The sequence below is a fragment of the Staurois parvus genome, unplaced genomic scaffold (genome assembly GCF_062004578.1).
Source record: "Staurois parvus isolate SC_StPar_1 unplaced genomic scaffold, SC_StPar_1.0 ptg000525l, whole genome shotgun sequence".
NCBI lineage: Eukaryota > Metazoa > Chordata > Amphibia > Anura > Ranidae > Staurois > Staurois parvus.
The window spans coordinates 9,689,545-9,708,741 of record NW_028318321.1 but is presented as its reverse complement, the minus strand read 5'-3'; positions in this window follow the sequence as shown (position 1 = coordinate 9,708,741).

The window sequence follows — 19,197 nt, the reverse complement described above, 5'->3', positions numbered from 1 at the left end:
GTGACACTGGTGATCAGGGGTCAATCTCCCAAATGAGGACAAAGACAGCAATAAGAACCTGACAGGTGTTGTAATGCCTCACAGTAAATACCTTCAAATTTTAAAATGAAAAAAAAAGTTTTGTCTTTAACTTTAAAATAAATAATCACTACAAGTTAAGCTGCCATAACAGCTACAAAATGGATGTCAGTGTTTCTCATTTATATTGAAGCATATACATCTTTATTAATGTTGGCATTGATCAAATGCCTAAACTCAAATTGCTCTTTGCTTAGCTACATTTACCAGTATCATTTAATTGTGTATACATATTTTTCTCATAATCCATTATGTTTGTAATCACTTGAAATACTATATTGTATTCATCATATAAATGATCTATAAAACACTGATTTGTTGTGATGAACTTACTAAGAAGCTGAGCTCTTTTTTTTCAACATCATTCTGCTCTGTTTACGTCTGAATGATAATGCAATTTGGTAAAGCTCCCCTTTATGCCCTGTGATTATTTTAGTAAAAACTACTGCTATTAAGAGGGCAGCATGTATGTTGCTTTAAGACCTTGCTTACACAGAATGCAAGGGAGTGTTAAAAATTGGTAGTTGGGCCATAGTTTTCCCTCCCACCCAGGTGCGGACTGACCATTTGGAAACTCGGGCCTGGGGTCAGTAAGGGGCCCCATGAGATGCCCCTGGTACCTTTCATAGGCTTTTTTGGGTGTGGTTTGAGTGTGGGCAAGGACACAGGGGCCCCATGATCCCCTATTGCCTGGGGGCCCCATGAGTTGTTAGTCCGCCCCTGCTCCCACCCCTGACTACCCAGCAGAGCCCATGGGCGCTGGCCATGTTAGTACATGCTGCCACAGTCAAGCTGCAGCAAAAATATACCAAAGATCATATTTGTCAGGCAGTACCACTGCAAAATGCAACCCATTCAAGTGGCCACAACTGCACTGCAACCATGTGTAATGCATGAGATTGTAGAATGGTGCAGAGGCTTTCAAGGGATTTAAGCAGGTGTCCATGAGGAAATATATCACTTCCAATTTGCCTGTCAAATGCCTCTGAAAAGTGATCCACTATGGAATTCTTTTTAGAGGTGCAGTAATTACAGTCACAAGTTTAGAAGAGCCCTACAAGTGGAACTACTTGTCAGTAGAGATGAGCTTAGGAATCATCCAAACTCATCTCTAACCCAAACTCCGAACTGCTGCTTTTTAATACTCTAGTGAGCTGCAGGTTGAGACATTCCCCACCCCACAGCTTACATGACATGCGGGGCATGGAATTTCCTGGCCTGCAGCTGATTGGAGCACAAAAAGCGGAAGTTTGGAGTTTGGGTTAATGTTCAATTTTCAGACTGTCCAAGCTCATTTCTACTTGTCAGCTGTGCAGGCAACCAAACATATGAAAATAGAGATGGTTTCATGTTTTCTGAGCTATAGTGAGTCTTATGATTCCTCTCATCATCCTTGCTTCCTCTTCCCCTACAGCTTGCTGAATATAGCCTTTTAATATCAGAAGCATTCAGATAAAAGCAAAGAAAATTGTGAAAATAGTGATCAAAATGTGAAATGTTTGTGTCTTTGTATTTCAGCCTTAGCCCTGCTGCAAATCTACAGTGAGTCTACAGAGTCTTCATTTTTTATTGCCTAGCCTGTAGCAATATGTTATATGCTGTGTATGGCCTCTAGGGGTCTCACTACTTAGATACTGGTACAACTGTGTTATTGCCTCTCTTTGGTTGTAGTTCTAGGGCAGACACATGTATAATGGCAGCTAGAAGCACCTAATAAAATGTCTCCTGTTAACTACAGTGTGTGAGCATCTGAGCAGGATCCACTAACAGAACATGGTGGCAGCTGGGCACTGAACCTCTGAATAGCAAGTCTTCTGTCTACAAATACAGATTGTGTGACACTGGAACTGTACAGAGAATCAGCAACTGTAAGTACAGAGTCCCTATCAGACTGCACTATGGAGAGTGGCCTGAAACCCCCTCAGAGACTGGATGTCACTTCTTCCAATCTCTCACAGACATGGAGACACTGGAAGGAAGAGTTTACTCTGTATGTGGACCTGACAGTGGCACCCAGAGATGAGCAGAGGGAAGTAAAGCTGTTTTATTACTTGATTGGGGAAAAAGGCAGAGAACTAGCCGAGACCCTGCTCACAGACAGCATGGCACTGACAGACATACTGCAAGCATTTGATAAGCACTGTGACCCCAAAAAGAATGAGACGGCGGAGAGATACAAGTTCTTCTCAAGGAATCAGGAGATTGGGGACAGTGTGGACAGATATGTGACAGAGCTGAGGAGACTGGCTGCAACCTGTGGATTTGGGGACATCAGGGACTCCCTACAGGAAAGCACAGACTGGATAAGCAGTTTGGTGATAGTGAAAAAACCATCAGGCAAGTTAAGAATATGCATTGATCCTAAGCCACTGAACAAGGCCCTTAAAAGAAATCACTATCCAATGCCAACAATAGAAGATATTCTACCAGATCTATCAAAGGCTAAAATATTTTCGGTATGTGATGTGAAAAATGGGTTCTGGCACGTGGAACTGGATAAAGAATCAAGTTTATTAACAGCATTTTCTTCCCCATTTGGACGCTATAAGTGGCTTAGAATGCCAATGGGAGTAAGCCCAGCTCCAGAAGTGTTCCAACAAAAATTGATGCAAGCTTTGGAAGGACTGTCTGGAGTAAAAATAATAGCAGACGATATACTAATAGTTGGGGAAGGTGATGATCTAGAATCCGCAACAAAGGATCATGATAAAAAGATGATACAATTCTTAGACAGATGTAGAAAAAAACAAATCAAACTGAACCTGGAAAAATTCAAACTAAAAATGACAGAAGTACCATATATTGGACATCTTCTTACCTCAAATGGTGTTAAAGTCGATCCAGAGAAGGTGAGGGCGATACAGGACATGCCGACACCTACAGATATACATGGAGTACAACGATTCCTGGGCATGGTGAATTATCTTTCCAAATTTTGCAAGCATTTATCAGACATGTGTGAGCCACTGAGACAGCTAACTCACAAAGACGTACTCTGGGAATGGACAGAAAGCCATGAAACTGCTTTTCAGTCAGTGAAAAATGCTATTGCAGACGCAGCAACGCTAAAATATTTTGATCCAGATCAAGCAGTGGTAGTACAATGTGATGCCTCAGAAACCGGCCTTGGAGCCACACTAATGCAGGATAAACAGCCAATCACATATGCAAGCAGAGCGTTAACTCTAACAGAGCAAGGATATGCTCAAATCGAGAAGGAACTACTAGCGGTAGTATTTGGGTTAGAGAAATTTCACCAGTACACCTACGGTCAACAAGTGGTGGTGCATTCAGATCACAAGCCTTTAGAAAGTATTACAAAGAAGCCACTACTGAATGCCCCAAAAAGACTGCAGCGTATGCTGTTAAGGCTTCAGAAATATGATTTTAACATTTGTTACTGTCCAGGGAAGGATTTACTGATTGCAGATGCCCTAAGCAGAGCTTACTTACCCATCACAAATGAAGAAGAAAAAGACATTGAAAGCATCAATATGTGTGAATATCTGTCTGTCTCAAAAGACAGACTGAAATAAATACAGACCTGCACAGCGGAAGATAAAACTCTACAGATCCTATCGACTGTCATCTTGAAGGGATGGCCAAAACACAAGCAGCATGCTCCAATGGAGGTTTCTCCATTTTTTCACATAAGAGATGAACTCTCTGTGCAGCATGGAATCATTTTTAAAGGAGAAAGAGCTGTCATACCACAATCACTTAGAAGAGACATTATAGAAAGATTGCACTCGACTCACTTAGGTGTAGAAGGATGTCTACGTCGTGCACGAGAATATGTTTATTGGCCTGGAATGAATGACCACATAAAAAACTTTATAGCACAGTGTGAAATATGTGCATCGGGCAATGATAAGCAACCGAAAGAGACATTGCAACCACATACAATTCCAAACAGACCATGGTCAAAAGTAGGAACAGATCTGTTCACGTGGAACGACAAGGAATATCTAGGTAACTGTGGACTATTTTTCCAACTTCTGGGAGATAGACTACTTACAGGACACAAGGGCCAAAACAGTAATTAAAAAACTCAAGGCCCATTTTGCCAGATATGGCATTCCGGATATTGTGTTCTCTGACAACGCCGCTCAATTTACATTGGAAGAATTCAAAAAATTCAGGGAGAGGTGGGAATTTGAGCACCAGACATCATCTCCTGGATATCCGCAGAGTAATGGTAAAGCCGAGTCAGCAGTAAAAACAGCCAAAAGACTCATGCAAAAGGCAAAACAGGCAGGTACAGAGATATACCTGTCTATACTGGACCACAGAAACACACCCACACAAGGCCTAGACACCAGTCCAGCACAGCGGCTTATGAGTAGACGTACAAGGACTCTCCTACCAACTGCAGGTCAACTACTAAAGCCAAAGCTTGTGGGCAATGTTAAAGCCAAACTAACAAAGAATCAAGATAGGCAAGCTTTCTATTATAATAAATCTGCAAAAGATATGCCTGTTCTCCAGAGCAATGACAATGTACGGATTCAGCCAATAGGGAAATATGACAAACACTGGAAAAAAGCGAAGGTTGTACAGAAATTGGGACCACGGTCCTATGAAATTATAACAGAGGAAGGAAGAAGATGGAGGAGAAATCGGAGACATCTGAGAAAAACACAAGAAGGAGATGATACAGGGCCCTGGGAACAGTATATGGACACTCAAAGCGATGAGACTATGAATACCAGCAACAAAGAAACAGGAACTGCTGAGGAGCATAGGGAGGTCTCTAGGCAGAGAGAGACAGTCCCAGAAAATAGACTGCCAGAATCAGAAGAAACCTCATATGTTACGCGAGCTGGCAGAACAATCAGAAAGCCGGCTCACCTCAAGGATTATATCTAATTTATAGCTATGTTCTACTTCACCATTTTGTGTTTGTTATATTTCATTGTTCTTTTATTTAAAAGAGAAAGGATGTAGCAATATGTTATATGCTGTGTATGGCCTCTAGGGGTCTCACTACTTAGATACTGGTACAACTGTGTTATTGCCTCTCTTTGGTTGTAGTTCTAGGGCAGACACATGTATAATGGCAGCTAGAAGCACCTAATAAAATGTCTCCTGTTAACTACAGTGTGTGAGCATCTGAGCAGGATCCACTAACAGAACATAGCCATCTCTGGGCACTTGTGGGTAAATCTAGAAGTAGAGAGAAGGAAATGGAGAAGGAAAGGGTTAAACAGTCTCACTACTACCTGTAGGTAAATAACATGCAAAAAACACCTCCTCGTCTGTAGGCTGTAGCACAGGTTCATGTCCATTCTTAGAGCAGAAAACCTACATCATGTCTGGTGAAAGAAGGGTGGAAATTGGAAGAAAAAGCACATCTTTCATGTGTGCCCAGGGCAGCACGAATCCTAAATACTCCTATTACCCCCAGTTCACATATATGCAGCCATGCGGGCCACGTTTTGCACGGGCATGAGAGCCCATTCATTTGAATGGACTCCAGTGGCTTTGACACACAGGGAAGAAGTCCCTGCACTTCTTTGGAAAACGCAGCCCGCACGGGAACCTCGATTCCCAGTACGGTTGCGTTTTCCACTGCGGTCAGCGTGCCATTAGAACTATGCGGGTCTGCATTTCTCTGTGCGAGTGGTGCGGCTGAACAGATTTTCATGCGGATCCGCAGCGGCAACACCTGCACAGATGTCAACCTAAGGTAACTGTCTGGGGTCTGCTCCATTTTCCTGAAGGTTTTTCTATAGTGTGCATTGGTTACAAATGTTTGTGGCCAGGGGCAGACTGACAACTCATGGGGCCCCCGGGCAATAGGGGATCATGGGGCCCCGTGTCCTTGCCCAAACTCAAAAAAGCCTATGATAAAGGTACCAGGGGCATCTCATGGGGCCCCCTACTGACCCCGTACCCTCGGGCAGCGCCCGAGTTTCCAAATGGTCAGTCCGCCCCTGTTTGTGGCTACTCAGAATGAAAATGACTCAATTCTTGTTCTACCCGACAGACATTCCAAAGTCATGCATAGTTGTCTTACTTCTGCTTCATTTTGTGTCAAGTGTATCCCTCTTGAAGGGCAGTTGGACAAAGTGGGGAGTTCAGTAACAGCATTTTTGCCAGTAAAAAGCAGGTGTGTATGTCAAGCCATGTACCAAAAACCCAAGGAGGTTTCTTCGAAAAATAGGCCAGAGACACTTTAAGTTCTCATGCACTCTGGATGCTTTTACAGCTGCTGTTTTTGGCTTTTGACATTTTTTTCTACAGCCAGTAAACCCCCCAGCATGTTATCCTATGTTTCCATGCACACATAGACTGTAATCACTGTTTTTTGGAAATAAACCCATGACTAATGAGTTTCTAGAGGAGTTGCTTAGCTGTAAAAATGCTCTAAGGTTGAAAAATGCGTCAAAACGCAGAAAAATGCTGCAAACTGTCATTTTTTTACTTTTTTTGACCAAAAAAATTTTTGTTTTGGTAAAAGAAAAATGCTAAAAACTGCAAATGCGGCAAAACACTGCTAATTGTGGCAAAATGTCACAAAACGCTAATGCAAAAACACTAAAAAAAGCTAAAAAACTCACGTTTTTAATGTGACTTTACACAGCTAATGTTACCAGCATTATGAAAACGTCCCGTGTGCATGAGGGCTTAGCCTCGGTTCACACCAGTGCAGTTTTGTGGGCTGCAGCATGGCAGCCCATTAATTTGTGCCTCACAAAACGCAGGGAAAAGGTCCATGCACCTTTCCAGAAATCGCAACCTGCACTGGGAACTGCACTACAGTGCGGGTGTGATTTCCTGTGTGGGTGGTGTGCCATTAAAAGTACTTTCTCTAAAAGTGCATGTATCTGTTAACGTTTAAAGGCACCGTATCATTATATTCAATTTCTCTGAAATTTCTATCTGTAAAAGAACTGTGTGAATACTAATCTTTCCTACCATATGTGCTGCCAATCACCGCTCTCATTAGTAGCAATCTTCCCCTAGGTCCCACAATGAGATCGACAATTATTATTATTATTACATCGAGTTTATATAGCGCCAAAGGGTTTGCTCAGCGCTGTACAATGGGGGGGGGGACAATACATGGCACAGTACAACAATAACAAACAACGTACGAGGGGTAAGAGGGGCCTACTTTTTCGAGCTTACAATCTAGGAGGGAGGGGGTAATGGTACATTAGGAAGTGGCTGAGGGGAATGAGGGGTGGGAGGAAAGAGGGAGAATGGCCATTAGGTGAGGGTGGGGTAGGCTTCCCTGAAGAGATGGGTTTTGAGGGAACGCCTGAATGTGAGGAGGGAAGGTGACAGTATGATGGATTGGGGCGGTGAGTTCCAGAGAATGGGGAGGACCTGGAGAAGTCTTGCAGTCGTGCATGGGAGGAGGAGACCAGGGAGCAGGATAGAAGGAGGTCCAGTGAGGAGCGAAGGGTACGGGTAGGGTGGTACTTGGGGATCAGGTTGGTGAGGTAGTCAGGGGCAGTGTTGTGAACGGCTTTGTAGGTCAGGGTTAGAAGTTTAAATTTGATGCGTTGGGCAATCGGGAGCCAGTGGAGGGAGAGGCAGAGGGGGGTGGCAGAGGTGGAGCGGGTGGTGAGGTGGATGAGTCTAGCCGCTGAGTTCAGGATGGTCTGGAGCAGGGAGAGCCTGCACTGTGGAAGTGCCAGTGTGTGGGGTTTCCCACAGTTCTCACCGGTTTTGTCATATAACATCCACATCACTACTGCATCCTGTAATGAGTGGAGGTCAGAAAGAAGAACCATTGAGAGCTGCAGGGGACCCCAGAGGCAGACACTCCTGGAAGTGCCTGTTTTGCTGCAGTCTATGAAAGAAGATTGATACTGTTTAGAGCAAGGTTCAGAGGTATGGGCAGAAGAAGAAGTCAGTATTTATATGGTGAGTTCTTTTACAGGTATAAGTTCCAGAGGATTTCAGTTTAATCACTTGAGCTCTAGAAGATTGTACCCCCTTCATGAACAGGCCATTTTTTGCTGTTTAGCACCGCACTACTATAACTTGTAATTGTGTGGTCATGCAACGCTGTACCCAAATATATATATATATTTTCTTTATTTTGGAGGTATTTGATCACTAGGTTTTTTTTTATTTTTTTGTGATATAAACGAAAAAAATACAGAACTTTTTGAAAAAAAAAAGATTTTTACTTTCTGCTATAAAACATATTCAATAACAATTAAAAAAGCTAATTTCTTCATAAATGTAAGCCAAAATGTATTCTGCTATATGTCTTTGATAAAAAAAAATACAAATAAGTCTATTTTGATTGGTATGCCTGAAAGTTATAGCTCCTACAAACTATGCTATAGATACTGGAATTTTTTTTTATGCTAATGGGAGTGATCAGTGACTTATAATGGGACTTCAATAGTGCGGCAGGCAAACTGACACTGTGGGGGAACTAACTGCCACTGACATCACCAGTGACATTAATACAGTGATCAGTGATAATAATATACACGGTCACTGTACTAATGACACTGACTGGGAAGGGGTTAGTATTTAGGGCGATCAAGGGATTAAATGTGTGCCTAACTATTGTGTGTGTAATATGTGTAAAGTGTGCTGCTTGTACTACTACTACTACTACTCTAAGTTTCTTATCCCTGCTTTGTTGATTGTCAACACAGAGCTCTATGTTGTAATTGCACACAGCCGCTCAGGAGGTCTAGGCTGTGAATCATTGGCTGGGACTTGCTGACAGGCTTCTGCTGTGTACAATCACGGTGGGTGCCAGCCCAGGGGCGTAAATGCGTACATCCGAAACCCAGAAGCTGGCAGTGACATATTGTGGGCGGACAGTGGGAAATAGTTAATGAGAAGGTCAGATCTCCAAATGACGTTATTGGTATATGCACATCATTGAGTGTTATATTGCATTATTACAGCTTTATGAATTACAGCTGATCTGAATAAAGCCTAAAAAAAATGCAACCACAACATCTAATGACTGGCAAACTGCAATATAACACATTTTTGTTCTTGTGTTTTAATATACTTTAATATATTCAAGTTATGAATTTGCAGTAGGATGAATAGAGCATACATGTAGGTAATACTTCACATTTACCAATATTACTGAGTACAGATAAAATGTAAATTAGACGTCTAAGTTTTATGTACATTGAATAAATTCATAGGAATTTCTAATTGCTAAGCAATAGTGTTATACTTTCACACAAGATATACGAACAGACATCACCTGACATTACGCATGTTTATCTTTGCCCTGAATGGCATTCTTTATAATTCCTTAGAGGTAACAATGTTTGTAGTCACATCCAAACCTGGGACTGCCCTAGAGAATTATGAATGATGGTGGCTATGCTGTCATTGTAGGAAAGCAGAATGACACTTTGCTAACTTGGGTACAGAAATGCCCTAACAGCTGATTCCTCAGACTGTACCACAGCCACCTATTCTGTGGATGATCCAAGCTGTTTTCAAGTCATTAGGTTCAAAGTGACATAGAGGAGATTGCTGTATTAGCAAAGGGATCAACTGATTATCAGGAGAATATAGGTCAGCATTGGTAAACATACTCTGATTTTTCCCCCTATCTTTACTGTAATGTACACACAACTGTGCTGAAGATTTTGATATATCTGATCACCTGCTTAAAAAATATAATTATTTATTCTGAGTACAAACAAAAAAATTGATTTGCTTCCAACCTGTTGCCATGAATTGTTTTCTAATATCTAGTACACCTGGTTTTCTCAACCATCTTACCATAGAAGAATCCTTAAACTACTGTAGTTTTCATGTCTTAAGAATCTCCTGCTAGAAATGATTATAACTTCACCTCTCAGTACATTAGTATGGTTATTAAGTTGAAAATATAGCAGTAGGAAAACAATAAAGGCATATAAAGTGCCAGGACAAGGTCATCCAGTGCCCAGGGCAGAGATGCCAAACTGTGTCCCCTCCTCTGTGATGTGTGAACCCAATCCTTCTAATCACACTGATATGTACACATTATATTGGTGGTCAGTGGTGTAGGACCCCCATTCATTGGTGGTCAGTGCTGTAGGACACCCTTACATTGATGGTCAGTGGTGTAGGGCCCCCTTATATTGGTGGTCAGTGGTGTAGGACCCCCATTCATTGGTGGTCAGTGCTGTAGGACACCCTTACCTTGATGGTCAGTAGTGTAGAGCCTTCATACATTGATGGTCAGTGGTGTAGGGCCCCTTATATTGGTGGTCAGTGCTGTAGGACATCTTTACCTTAATGGTCAGTAGTTTAGAGCCTCTTTACATTGATGGTCAGTGGTGTAGGGCCCCCTTATATTGGTGGTCAGTGCTGTAGGACATCTTTACCTTAATGGTCAGTAGTTTAGAGCCTCTTTACATTGATGGTCAGTGGTGTAGGGCCCCCTTATATTGGTGGTCAGTGCTGTAGGACATCTTTACCTTAATGGTCAGTAGTGTAGAGCCTCTTTACATTGATGGTCAGTGGTGTAGAGCCCCTTTACATTGGTACTCAGTGGAGCAGTGCCACCTTACATTTGCGGCCTGATGAGATACAGTCATGGCCGAAATTGTTGGCACCCTTGATATTTTTCCTGAAAATCAAGTATTTCACACAAAAAAGGTATTGCATTAACACATGTTTTGCTATACACATGTTTATTCCCTTTGTATGTATTGGAACAAATATAAAACAGAGGCAGAAAAGCAAATATGACATAATGTCACACAAAACCCCAAAAATGGGCTGGACAAAAGTATTGGCACCCTTAACTTAATATTTGGTTGCACACCCTTTGGAAAACATAACTGAAATCAGTCGCTTCCTATAACCATCAATAAGCTTCTGACACCTCTCACCCGGAATTTTGGACCACTCTTCCTTTGCAAACAGCTCCAGGTCTCTCTTATTGGAAGGACACCTTTTCCCAACAGCAATTTTAAGATCTCTCCACAGGTGTTCAATGGGATTTAGATCTGGGCTCATTGCTGGCCACTTCAGAACTCTCCAGCGCTTCTTTGCCATCCATTTCTGAGTGCTTTTTGACGTATGTTTGGGGTCATTGTCCTGCTGGAAGACCCAGGATCTTGGACGCAAACCCAGCTTTCTGACACTGGGCCCTACAGTGCGACCCAAAATCCTTTGGTAATCCTCAGATTTCATGATGCCTTGCACACAGTCAAGGCACCCAGTGCCAGAGGCAGCAAAACAACCCCAAAACATCATTGAACCTCCACCATATTTTACCGTAGGTACTGTGTTTTGTTCTTTGTAGGCCTCATTCCGTTTTCGGTAAACAGTAGAATGATGTGCTTTACCGAAAAGCTCTATCTTGGTCTCATCTGTCCACAAGACGTTTTCCCAGAAGGCTTTTGGCTTACTCAAGTACATTTTGGCAAACTGTAGTCTTGCTTTTTTATGTCTCTGTGTCAGCAGTGGGGTCCTCCTGGGTCTCCTGCCATAGCGTTTCATTTCATTTAAATGTCGACGGATAGTTCGCGCTGACACTGATGCTCCCTGAGCCTGCAGGACAGCTTGAATGTCTTTGGAACATGTTTGGGGCTGCTTATCCACCATCCGGACTATTCTGCGTTGCAATCTTTCATCAATTTTCCTCATCCGTCCACGACCAGGGAGATTAGCTACAGTGCCATGGGTTGCAAACTTCTTGATAATGTTGCGCACTGTGGACAAAGGCAAATCTAGTTCTCTGGAGATGGACTTGTAACCTTGAGATTGTTGATATTTTGCCACAATTTTGGTTCTCAGGTCCTCAGACAGTTCTCGTCTCCTCTTTCTGTTGTCCATGCTTAGTGTGGCACAGACAGACACACAATGCAAAGGTTAAGTGAACGTCTCTCCTTTTTATCTGCTTTCAGGTGTGATTTCTATATTGCCCACACCTGTTACTTGCCCCAGGTGAGTTTACAGGAGCATCACATGCTTGTAACATTCTTATTTATCCGCAGTTGTGAAAGGGTGCCAATACTTTTGTCCAGCCCATTTTTGGAGGTTTGTGTGACATTATGTCGAATTTGCTTTCTTTCCTCCCTTTTTTTGTTTTGTCCCAATACACACAAAGGGAATAAACATGTGTATAGCAAAACATGTGTTAATGCAATACGTTTCGTGAGAAATACATGATTTCCTGGAGAAATATCAAGGGTGCCAACAATTTCGGCCATGACTGTATGTCCCCTTACATTGATAATCAAAGGAAAAGGGTCCCCATACATTGGTAGTTAATTTGAAAAGGGTCCCCTTTCATTGGTGGTCAGTGTAGTGCTTACATGACAGGTCATCAGAAAAGTTAAATACAGGCATACCTCGGTTTACGAATTTAATTTGTTCTGCGGGACTTTTCGTATTGAAAAAAATTCGTAAACTGAAACGCGGTTTCCCATGGGAATGCATTGAAAGCCAATTAATTTGTTCTGGAGGTCAGAAAAAAGTAAAAAAAAACAAAAACTTTATCTGTTCAAAATTCTTTATAAAGTGCACTTTAAAGGCATAAATACTGTACAGGGACATGATTAAAAATGAATTTGTAAATGCATTGAAAATCAATTAATCCATTCCGGAGGTCAGAAAAAAGTTAAAAATGTTTTATCTGTTCAAAACTCTTTATAAAGAGCACTTTAAAGGTATAAAGGGACATGATTAAAAAAAAATTGTTGATGTATTGAAAACCAATTAATCCGTTCCAGAGGTCAGAAAAAAGTAAAAAAAAACAAAAAAACTTAAATGTTCAGAACTCTTTATAAGGTGCACTTTAAAGACATAGTACTCTACAGGGACATGATTAAAAAAAAATTCGTAAATGCAATGAAAACCAATTAATTTGTTTGTATTGTGAAAAAAATTCATAAACTGAGGCATTATTTTCAATGGATTTTAATTCGTAAACCAAAAATTATGTTAACTGAGGCGTTCGTAAACCGAGGCATGCCTGTACTAGTAAGACAAACAGTACCCCTGTGCAACCTTTGTGATATTGACAAATGTGATGAAAATGCAAGAAAAAATAACATATATGCTGCTGCCAGAATCTCCAAGTGTCCACACACCATACCATAAATGATCTCAAACAAATAATTCATCGCCGCACCTAAAGTTATCCAAACAAACAGAAACAAAAGTGTATAAACGAAAATAACACTAAAAAATATTTATTTAAAATGTCCCGTGCTTCTTAAAATAAGTTCAAATTCTTCAAGTCTGTGTTCCACAATTATATTCTGTGAAAGACAAACACCCCATGATGCACACACCTCCATCACTAGCAGCCCATCTTACATTTTAACCCACATAAGTTAGGTCAAAGAGCGACTGTTCCTTTAAGGGACTATGATGTTTTTATGTGAGGCCTCTTTACAGTTTCACTGGATATTAAACAATCCAACAAGTCCAAAGATATTGCTCAAAAATATTTTTTTTTAAACATGTTTTCTGTAATAATTCACAAATGTATTTAAAACCAAAGATAAAAATGCTCATAAACAAAAACACCTGCACTAAAATACCCCCTTATTCCAAATAGCTGCTGTATTACACACAATTATGTATTAAACCAAATATCACTCATAATATACAGCGCTTACATAGGTATATAAAGTGCAAACAACTCTTACGCATAAAGTTCAATTTCTAGTATATAAACACACAACTCCTTAAATGTGTAAGTACTTCATATATACATCTGTTCATAAAGTGCAACAGTTCCTTCATACAAAAGTGCAATGACATAACTTTTTCCTCCATGTAAATAAAATGCTTCATGCAAATCCACCACTTCTGATCACAGTTCTTTGTGCTCCACTTCACCACCATGTACCACCACTGCTGAGAACTCATCAGACAGCCATGACCTTCTCACTTAAAGCAGAGCTCCACCCAAAAGGGGAATTCCACTTTAAGGACTGGTCCCCTGTTCCCCATTAAAGATTGGCACCTTTGGGGACTGGGTACCCAAAATTGACAGGTACCTGCTCATACTTCTGCTCCGACTGCCTAGGTGATCAGAAGCGGACGTTGTCCTCCCCCCCTGTAGTCTTCTGGGACATGTGACAGGTCCCAGAGACTACAGGACCATTCACAAAGTGCAGTGCTACTCACACATGCTCAGTGAGCACCTGGCTGTGAAGCCACAAGCTGTCACTGAAGATGCCAGCGCCGGGAACACAGGGTGGCCAGTGAAACAAGCTGCGGGGAGGACACCATGGGATCAAGGGACAGTTAATGTCCGTTCTTTAAAAGTCAGCAGCTACAGTTTTTTAATTTTTTTTTATTATCACTGAAACTCCGGAGTTGGTCAATATGCATTTGTTGGTATATGAAGGGTTACCACTACAGTATGTTACTCCAGCACACTCCTCAGTAATCACCTTGCCAAGGGTAGCATGTATTTAGGAGGGAGAAGGAGACTCCAATAGTGTAAAATACCCTTTATTAAAATCTCACATAACAAACAAATCATCAGCACGACAAAACGTACGTCGAGGCGGTGCTACTGGAAGTGACTGCTCTGTGACCCGAAAGTGGTAAGATACGCTTGTACTATGCGGCGGCCCAAGTGATGAGAGACAGGGTATGAAATCAAGTGTTTAAACCCATGTGCAGAGAGCAATGCACTACTAAATGTGAGCAGGATAACCAATGTTTTATGTTTGTTATGTGAGATTTTAATAAAGGGTATTTTACACTATTAGAGTCTCTTTCTCCCTCCTAAATACATGCTACCCTCAGCGAGGTCATTACTGAGGAGTGTGCTAGAGTAATATACTAGAGTGGTAACCTTACTATTGTAAATTTGTACTATTCTAAAAAAAAGTTAAAAAAATAAAATAAAAAATACCATATTGAGAATTAAAGAAAAAAAATGTTTACGTTTTTTGTTTTAACTACTTGCTGACCGCTTACCAGCATATTGCGAGCGAGCAGTGGCTCTGGGCAAAGCAACGTAATCTTATGTCGCTTCCTATTTTGGGGTGTGAACACGCCTACACCTCCTGCTGCCCCCCTGGTCGGTCCAGGGAGAGAAGAGAGAACATGGCACCAAGTAAAAGCACTACATTTTCCACACAAATGTTAGATTAGCACATTTAACCCTTTGATCGCCCCTTTTAACTCTTTGATCGCCCCGCCACCCAGCCAGTGCCATTAGTACAGTGTCAGTATATAGAATTTTAAACTGATCACTGTGTTCCTGCCACTAGTGACATCAGATAGTGTCAGGGTTAGTAAGCGCCCCTCCCAGCCAGGGTCAGCTAGCGTTAGATTGCCAGCACACTATCACACTCATGCTATAGGTAGCTGATCACCACCATTACTAGTACAGTGTTTGTACAGATCAATATAATGATCATGAGCAGAACTATACTAGTGTCTGCTTTGTATAGTGTCTCCAAAAACGCAGTGTTATCAGGATCAGCTCCGTTCGCTGCCAGCACTAGCGTTTAGCCAAAATTGTAGACCTGCACCAGGCTGGGAAGACTGAATCTGCAGTAGGCAAGCAGCTTGGTGTGAACAAATCAACGGTGGGAGCAATAATTAGAAAATGGAAGACATACAAGACCACTGATAATCTCCCTCGATCTGGGGCTCCACGCAAGATCTCACCCCATGGGGTGAAAATGATCAGAAGAACGGTGAGCAAAAATCCCAGGACCACACGGGGGGACCTAGTGAATGACCTGCAGAGAGCTGGGACCAACGTAACAAAGGCTACCATCAGTAACACACTACGCCGCCAGGGACTCAGATCCTGCAGTGCCAGACATGTCCCCCTGCTTAATCCAGTACATGTCCGGGCCCGTCTGAAGTTTGCTAGAGAGCATTTGGATGATCCAGAAGAGGATTGGGAGAATGTCATATGGTCAGATGAAACCAAAATAGAACTGTTTGGTAGAAGCACAACTCGTCGTGTTTGGAGGAGAGAGAATGCTGAGTTGCATCCAAAGAACACCATACCTACTGTAAAGCATGGGGGTGGCAACATCATGCTTTGGGGCTGTTTCTCCGCAAAGGGACCAGGACGACTGATCCATGTACAGGACAGAATGAATGGGGCCATGTATCGTGAGATTTTGAGTGCAAACCTCCTTCCATCAGCAAGGGCATTGAAGATGAAACGTGGCTGGGTCTTCCAACATGACAATGATCCCAAACATACCGCCCGGGCAACGAAGGAGTGGCTTCGTAAGAAGCATTTCAAGGTCCTGGAGTGGCCTAGCCAGTTTCCAGATTTCAACCCCATAGAAAACCTTTGGAGGGAGTTGAACGTCTGTGTTGCCCAGCGACAGCCCCAAAACATCACTGCTCTAGAGGAGATCTGCATGGAGGAATGGGCCAACATACCAGCAACAGTGTGTGCCAACCTTGTGAAGACTTACAGGAAACGTTTGACCTCTGTCATTGCCAACAAAGGATATATAACAAAGTATTGAGATGAACTTTTCATATTGACCAAATACTTATTTTCCACCATAATTTGCAAATAAATTCTTTCCAAATCAGCCGATGTGGTTGTCTGGATTTTTTTTCTCATTTTGTCTCTCATAGTTGAGGTCTACCTATGATGCCAATTACAGGCCTCTCTCATCTTTTTAAGTGGGAGAACTTGCACAATTGGTGGCTGACTAAATACTTTTTTGCCCCACTGTATATATATAGATACATACTGTATATATCTATTCAGACCCTCTGCATAAGTGGAACTATGGTATCTGCATAATTTATTTTGATTATCTCTTAGCAGTGTCCTTTGGCCCAGAAGGAGTTGAGGAATCAACAAATCTCCTTTCCCTCTCAGCACCCATGCTATTGATATATCTGTTCCTATAGTTACAGCTACTGAATATTGATGGTTGTTGTTTCTATTGCATTGATAACTTGCATTAAGGTTCAATAGTGCTTTAAACTGTCACCTATCTTGATTCCTTATAATATATTCAGCTTGATTATCACTAAACAGGTGTGTTTATTTCTGGTTATAACTAACAACCAGACCTGTAAAAGGGGCTGAGATTCTTTTTGGAGTCAAGGCATAGAACGGAGGACCCAAAATTACCAAGTGGCTCCTTCAAGGGGGGCGCTACATATAATTATGTATGTCACTTCCTGACTCTGGGGTTGTTGGGAAAAGATCTTGGCAGGAGAAAGTGGTAAGAGAGTCTCACCCACCTGTCCTGTTCATGCTACTAATACCAGAACTGAAGAGAGGATTATTGTCAGATGACTAGGACTGCATTCCAGGCTGGTTGGGTAACAGCTGGAGGGTCTCCTCATCACTGCAGATCTTATCTTCAGGTATCCGACACAAAGACAGACACTGCATCATCCTCAGGGACCGCTGCAATGGGACTTTGCTGCAAATGTTATCTCTATATATCGAGGTACTGTATATAGAGGTATCTCAACATATAACTATATATACTCAAGTATATGTATATAATTCCACCAGGACTCCTATCTGAACCTTTTCTGCATCTAATGTGAACCAGTACTGAATCTGGAACTTTAGCGCTACTAAAAAAAATGAAAAAAAAAATGTTGAGTACACCCTGCTCCCGCTTACGACCGCAACCACACATATCAGGAAAGTACATTTGAAAAACTCCATTTTGCTCCATGTTACATGCCACCATGCACACTAGAGTGACAGCGATACTTCTAGGCCCATCATTCACAGTTAAACGGGTTAGAAACAGGGGCGGACTGACCATTTGAGCACACGGGCACTGCCCGAGGTCAGTAGGGAGCCCCATGAGATGCCCCTGGTACCTTTCATTGGCTTTTTCATAAGCTTTTTTGGGTGTGGGCGAGGACACAGGGGCCCCATAATTCCCTATTGCCCGGGGGCCCCATGAGTTGTCAGTCTGCCCCTGGTTACAAATGCTATTTTTTTTTCTGAAATAAAAAAGATGTTATACTTACCTGGTCTGTTCAATTGTATTGCACAGAACAGCCCCCAACCTCCTCTTCTGGGGTCCTCCTGCCAGCGCTCTCTGCTTCTCTTTTTCTGCAAGTGACACCATAGCAAGTCGGCTGCTATGGGGGCACCATGCGGGCTTGATTCAGAGGTGGGGTGTGTGCATCCATAGACTCACGCAGTGCAGCTTGGCCCCATCCCCTGTTCTCTCCTCACAGGATTTGAGTGACAACAGCAGGAACTGATGGCTCCCACTACTACATCTTTTCCTGTGAGAAGAGAGAAAGAGAAGAAGCAGCAGCATTGCAGGCGGGCACAGCACTGGATCAGGACAAGACTCAGGTAAATATATTATATTACTAGAAGTATTGGGACACCCCTCCATACACTGGATTTAGATGTTCCAATCACCTCCATGGCCACAGGTGTATAAAACCAAGCACCTAGGCATGCAGACTGCTTCTACAAACATTTGTGAAAGAATGGGTCACCCTCAGGAGCTCAGTGAGTTCAAATGTGGTACCATGATAGGTTGCCACCTGTGCAATAAGTCCATCTGTGAAATTTCCTTACTACTAAATATTCCACGGCCAACTGTTAGTGGTATTGTAACAAAGTGGAAGCAATCAGGAACAACAGCAACTCAGCCACAAAGTGGTAGGTCACAGAAAATGACAGAGCGGGGTCAGCGCATGCTGAAGCATAACGTACACAGAAGTCACCAACTGTCTGCAGAGTCAATAGCTAAAGACCTCCAAACTTCATGTGGCCTTCAGATTAGCACAACAGCAGTGTGTAGAGAGCTTCATGGAATGGGTTTCCATGGCCGAGCAGCTGCATCCAAGAATTACATCACCAAGTGCAATGCAAAACGTCAGATGCAGTGGTGTAAAGCATGCCGCCACTGGACTCTAGGAGCAGTGGAGACATGTTCTCTGGAGTTACTAATCACTCTTCTCTGTCTGGCAATCCAATGGACATGTCTGGGTTTGGTGGTTGCCAGGAGAATGGTACTTGCCTGACTACATTGTGCCAAGTGTAAAGTCTGGTGGAGGGGGGATTATAGTGTGGGGTTGTTTTTCAGTGGTTGGGCTTGCCCCCTTAGTTCCAGTGAAGGGTACTCTTAAAGCGTCAGCATACCAAGACATTTTGGACAATTTCATGCTCCCACCTTTGTGGGAACAGTTTGGGGATGGCCCCTGCCTGATCCAACATGA